This window comes from Lactuca sativa, chromosome 8, assembly GCF_002870075.4.
Source record: "Lactuca sativa cultivar Salinas chromosome 8, Lsat_Salinas_v11, whole genome shotgun sequence".
Lineage (NCBI taxonomy): Eukaryota > Viridiplantae > Streptophyta > Magnoliopsida > Asterales > Asteraceae > Lactuca > Lactuca sativa.
Window position 1 is genome coordinate 17,200,826 of NC_056630.2, and position 6,440 is coordinate 17,207,265.

At 35.1% G+C, this 6,440-nt stretch overlaps 1 long non-coding RNA gene across 1 annotated transcript; it reads left to right on the forward strand.

Moving 5' to 3' along the window:
- Positions 1–1,996: 1,996 nt before the first annotated feature.
- LOC111919630 (uncharacterized) lies at positions 1,997–5,196 on the forward strand. Its single transcript, XR_008225640.1, has 7 exons — positions 1,997–2,356; positions 2,625–3,411; positions 3,496–3,644; positions 4,072–4,127; positions 4,349–4,442; positions 4,527–4,698; positions 4,775–5,196. It is a non-coding gene; the product is annotated as an uncharacterized LOC111919630 (long non-coding RNA).
- The last annotated feature ends 1,244 nt before the right edge of the window (positions 5,197–6,440 follow it).

Below are 6,440 nucleotides of genomic sequence, written 5' to 3' on the forward strand. Positions count from 1 at the left end.
CACCCAAATTCAATCTTGGAATACCTTCAGTCTGTGACTGTTTATACCGAACACTAAAGTTTTGCCCAAACGTTCTCCCTTTCGGTCATTCTTCTCAGAAGCTTCTTCTTGAGCTTTCTTTATACTCTCCATAATTGACGAGACAACTTCTATTCTCAACGCTCTTGGCCTTTTTCTTTCAAGATTGACTTTCCGACTGAGTGCATCACCGAAAACATTTGCTTCATTGGGGTGGTAAAGTATCTCACAGTCGTAGTCCTTAAGTAACTCTAGCCAGCGTCGTTGCCTCATAATCAATTCTTTCTGATTAAAGAGATATTGGAGACTCTTATGATCAGTGAAAAGTTTGCACTTCACTACTAGAAAACAGACCTTTAATGACGCGCGAACAATGACACACGCAGATTTACGTTATGCATTTTGTGCGTGTCCTAGAAATAATGTCAAGTTTTCAAAATTAAAAGGATAGAGCATACGCATTTATGCGTGCCCTAAAATTAAGTGTCCAACAAAAAAAATTACAAACACGGAGGGCACTTAAATTAAACGGGCGTCGTGTATAAATGTCGTTTTATAAAATTTTAATACGCACCTAGGGGAAATCAAATCCCCCAAATATTTGATGTACCCCGCTTCCTTACCTCTGCACTTTATCCTCTACATCTTCACCCACCCACTTTCTCTTCTTGATTGTTGGCTCCTCAAGCGACGAATCCTCTCTGCTCGCCGCCGCTAGCCATCGCCTCACTGTGAAACCACCAACGGCCGGATCTTCATCAAAACCTTACAATTCATCTCCTCTATACTGTTTTTGTCTACATCTTCTTCCTCGATGCCATAGCCACAATCACCTACAACACCTACCATGGCTTCGTTGGAAGACCGGTCAAGTTTTTCCCCGCCATGAAATCCCTAATCTTTTCCTTCTTCCCACTCGTGTCGACCACAATCGTTGCTCAACTCATCCTATCGCTCATCTCGCTTCCGTTCTCCTGTTATTCTTGGTAATCATCAAGATTGGGGAAAACCTAGGGTTTGTAATTGAATACAACTCGAATTACTTTATCAGGTCATTCATTTTGTTTCCACTCAAGATTGGGGAAACCTAGGGTTTGTAATTGAAGATGTCTTCTTTGTATCTAGTTACTATATTCGTGGATGGGTATATAGTTGCATAAGTGAGTCTTCCTGCTAGTGATACACCTGCTAAGGTGAAGCAGTAAGATGAAGCTTGTGATGACTCCAAAGATGCTTTTGCCTCAGAAGCGACATTTATCGCTGGTCGAGATCGTCTTCTAAAGGTATGGTTACATTAATCCTTTTTATTTTACAACTATGTATTTTGTTCGAGTCACATTCCCACAGATTTGATAACACTTGAATGGAGTTTTAGCACTTTGATTGACCTCTTTGGGTAGAAGGTTCCAAGTATCTACGATTTTGAAACATGTGATTTTGATTGAATTGCAGGTTCCCATAGAAAACATTAAAAATTTCTCCATCATTGCACATATTGATCATAGAAAATCGACATTAGCTGATAAATTGCTTCAAGTGACGGGTACAGTGCAATCACGTGATATGAGGGAGCAGTTTCTGGTATCGAGTATAAGTAAAAGCCTACAATTTTATGGTTTATATATTCCATAGAACAAAAAATATGAAGTATTTATTCAATTCATTTGAGAGTATATAATGCAAGATTCTTATTTTAGGTTAATAGAATTATGATTTATCTTATAGATAGAACAATAATAACAATAGATTATTCGATATTAAGTAGTATGGGAAATTGTTACTCTATTACCACCAGGCACCAGGGCTTTGGCCACTTTCTGCAATATATACATGCTTAGGCTTTTATATTCCTAAATGCTACTCTTTTACCTGTTGTTGATCATATTGAATGACAATTTTACAAGAATGTTGCTATCAACTTCTCAGGTAACTTGTCTGATGGATTCAAATGTTTGATATGAGTTTTTGGATCTGAAGTTTAAATCCAGATTGTTCTTCAATGGTCACCTATAACATTGAATTCGTTTTTCTATAGGTTTAATGGTTCTTCTCCAAAAGGGGTCACAAACCTTGTGCATGTAGGGAATGAGCAGAAAAGATGTCAAAAACCAGCTGTGGTTATAACCTCATCAAGCACTCCAGTTTCAAATCTTTTACCTGCTGGAAGTCTATAAAAAAATCATAATTTTTTACCCTTTTCCATTTTTTATAAAAAGGTGGATAATTTACACTTTTACAGGTAGTGGAATCTTCTCAAGATTTTTTACCTCTTCTATTACTCACAACGGATCGCCCCCCTGAGCTTTTGGAAAGTGGAGCCAACCAAGCAATTAACCAAGTATGTTCGTTAATAATTAATGATTATTATTTATTAGTTTTGTTTCTAAATATTCATTTTTAAACATTTTTTTTCTAAATTGAGATTTCCTCAATTGAATCATCCTTATTTTATGTCCTCTTAGTATTTATTCTTTTGTTTTGCAACTTACAGTCTAAAACATCATAGTGCAAGTTCAGTTCCAGAACAACCACCTGAAACTTCCCTATCTGGATGAAATCTATTAGTATTGGTTTTCAATCTTTTTATATTGGTTTTGTCTTTTCAGCTTATATATCTAGAAAGGAACACACAGTACTTTTGAACAACAAGAATGGGCAGCTAAAATTGTTGATTCTTTGAAGGTATAATGTCCTTATTCAGACAACAATTAATGTGAAAAAAGAAAGAATTCAATAATCAAATACTTTTTTGATGATTTTTTTATGTTGTCTTTGATGAGCATGGGGTATAATCAAAATTCCAAAATGAAGGAACAGAAAGCTGATCAACGTTTTGGCTTGGATTTGGAGGGAACCAAAGCTTCACTAGCACCAAAGTATCACTGGAGACTTCTAGATTTCCTCACTTGTTTGCATTCTCGCTCATTAAAGGTTTCAATTTCACAAACATATAATAATACCACTTTAGTTTTACTTTTTTTTTCTTTTATTATTATTGTTAATTAAGATTGAAGAAGTTTACAACTTTGATCAAGATGACCTGTTGCCCGAGGATATGTTGATATTAGATACACATGCTGAGGTGTTCGTTTGGATCTCATGATGGATTGTCGCCACATGGAACAGGCACGCCAAGTTGATGCAAATAAGAATCCATATGATCCTCAAGCTGCAGAAAGATTTCAGGAAAGTATTTGATCCTTCATTAGAAAATAAAAGGTAACTATAAAGGGTATTTCTGGCTGAATGAGTACGAAACTAAGGGCATTTATGGAAATCACAGATTACTATAGCAAAAGGTAACTATAAAGGGTTAATTGCAAGAAAAAAAAGTACAATTGATGTAATGGAAATAAATGAAAGCATGATGATGTAATCTACAAAGAGATAAAGGTAGATTGCTATCGCTTGTAACTAGTACTAAAAAAATGTTATCTTAATTTACTTTTTTTTTCTTTTTGATGAATTTGATTTTAGAAATACATAGAATGGGCTGGATCTCTTGATGGATTGTCGCCACATGTGCCATTATACAAAGTAATGGAGGAAAATGAACCTTGTTTCTTCACAACATATTTCTCATGGGATCCTTTTAAACCATCATTGCTGTTGCTGATTGGCTTCAAGTAAGTTGTGGAAAACAATTTTCTTTTTGTGGGTATGTGATAGTGGATGACTTTTTATTTGATTCTAGTCTGAATTGTAAATTAATAATGGCTAACAACAACGTTTCCATTGTTGGTTAGTTATTATTAAGCTCACATAATCTGCCATATTTATTAATTTATACCTTTTCTGTTATAACGAGTATTGAGATTTCATTGTTGGTTAGTTATTATTAATCTGCCACATTTATTAATTTATTAATCTGCCACATTGTTGGTTAGTTATTATTAAGCTCACATAATCTGCCACGCATTGCAATCATGTTACTTTGAGATTTCATTTATTTTCAAATAGCTTTATGTTAACAGTATTGAGATTTCATTTATTTTCAAATAACTTTATGTTTACATTTTTTCCCTCATTTTTCATGTGTGTTACATTTCACAGGAGTTATAATGAATGATGAGACTGTGCATCAGTTGTGTAAACAGGCTGTTTCACAGGTATTTACCATTTCAACTTTTGACTTTTGACTTCAAGGTGTTGATATTCTTACAGGTTCATACTTTTAACATTTATATTTATATTTGTTATGCAACATGAAAGTATTGGTTTAATCAAGTCTATGTCTTATTATATTAAAGGAATTTGTGGTGTACTATAATAGATGACAAGGCTGTTGGAATGATTGTTTACTAATTTTAATTGATTGTAAACATAACAGTACACTATAGAGGAGAAAGTCATTGAAAGAGCTTATAAAAAGCTTGCACTTGATGCTTTGGTTATTCAACAATGACGTTTAGCTGAGCAAAAGAGTAAGCATTTCTTCACATCACCTTTTTACTAGTTCCCATTACTTCTAAATAACATGACATTTTTTTTGGCATCTATAAACAAAGATGAGATGCTACAAATGATGAGGTTTGGTGCTGAAATGGTATTCAGTTCAAAGGATAGTACAATCACAGATGAAGATATCGATAGAATCGTTGCTAAAGGAGAAAAGGCGACTGCTGGGCTGTTGGAAGTTGGAACTTTGTGAATGATTTTGTAAATGCTGGCTTTGGTCAGGTATTTAATATTTTCAACTACTTTTGTCAAAATAAATAAATAATCTAATAATTCAATTTATGTTTCTCTTTTTAAGGATAAACTAAAGAGGTTCATATGGCCTTCCAGTTGGAGAAATAAAGTTGATCTTGCATTAGGAGATATACATGTTGCAAAGTGTATCAAGTCTGACTACCCATGTGTCCCACTGGAGGAAGCTCAAGGTTCTTTACTTCTCTTACAATGTAATAATCCATCTTCACACATATTTTGTATTTTCTTTTCTTTTCTTTTCTTGCAAGCAATATAGATACTTTGAGCAAGTTCATAGATTTAGAGTCATTGAGTGGTGTTACTAAGGAAGAGTGGACACAATTGAGGCACACATTTAAAAAAATCAGCACAAATCTTGTTTATAGTGAGGCACACATTAGGTTATTAGAACTATTAGTTTGTAAATTTTTGTTACAACTCTACTGATTTGTTTTATCTTTTTATGGAACGATTATTTGTATGACATTAAATCTTATGCAATGGATTGTATTTTTTGTATATGATATTTTATTTTCTATTATGAGACATTAAATACAAATTTAATTTCAAAATTAGTAAATCTATAAATAATATTTTTTTTAAACATTTAATATTATGATACGCAAAAATGTGTGTCATCTTCATTTATGACATGGCCTTTCTTGACAGGGGCTTTCTTGATACGCATTGCGTGTCATTAACACGCGCGTCGTAAGGTTACGACATGCGAATGCATGTCGTCTTTCTTTATGATAGGGCCTTCCTTGATACGTATTGCGTGTTGTAAATGTGCGTTGTAATTGCGCGTCGTAAATGCGCGTCGTCTCTCTTTATGATAGGGCCTTCCTTGACGCGCATTTGCACGTCGTCTGAGCCTTTTATGACGCGCAATGAGCGTCGTAAAAGGCTGTTTTTCTAGTAGTGCTTCATGCCATAGAGGTAATGCCTCCATATCTTTAGAGCAAATACTACCGCTGCCAATTCCAAATCATGAGTGGGGTAGTTCTTTTCATGCTCTTTCAGTTGTCGAGGCGCATATGCTATCACCTTTTCTCTTTGGGTCAAAACATAACCTAACCCAACCCCAGACACATCGTTATAGATAGCGAAATCCTCAACTTCGTCGGGTAGAAAAAGAATCGGTGCCTCATATAGCTTCTTCTTTAGCAACTTGAATGCTTCTTTGTGCTTATTACTCCAAGTATAAGTAGCTCCTTTGTGGGTCAAAGCTGTCAATGGAGTAGCGATCGAAAAAAAAGCCTTGGATAAACCTTCGGTAATATCCGGCTAATACCAGAAAGCTTCGGATCTCCGTGGGACTTTTCGGTTGTTCCCACTTCATCACAGCTTCAATCTTTGTTGGATCAACCATTATCCCTTCTTGGCTGACCACGTGACCCAAGAATTGGACTTCTCGAATCCAAAAATCACGTTTGGAGAACTTGGCATACAAATTCTCCTTCTTCAAGACTTTCAACACTTCTCGCAAGTGTCTGTCATGCTCTTCTTGGCTTTTCAAGTAAATAAGAATGTCATCTATGAACACTATCACAGATTTATCAAGGAACGATTTACAAACCCTGCTCATTAAATCCATGAATGTTGTTGGAGCATCGGTTAGTCCAAACGACCTAACCAAAAACTCGTAGTGTCCATATCGTGTTCTAAATGCAATCTTCTCGATATCCTGCTCTCTTACTTTCAGCTGATGATATCCTGACCTTAGGTCG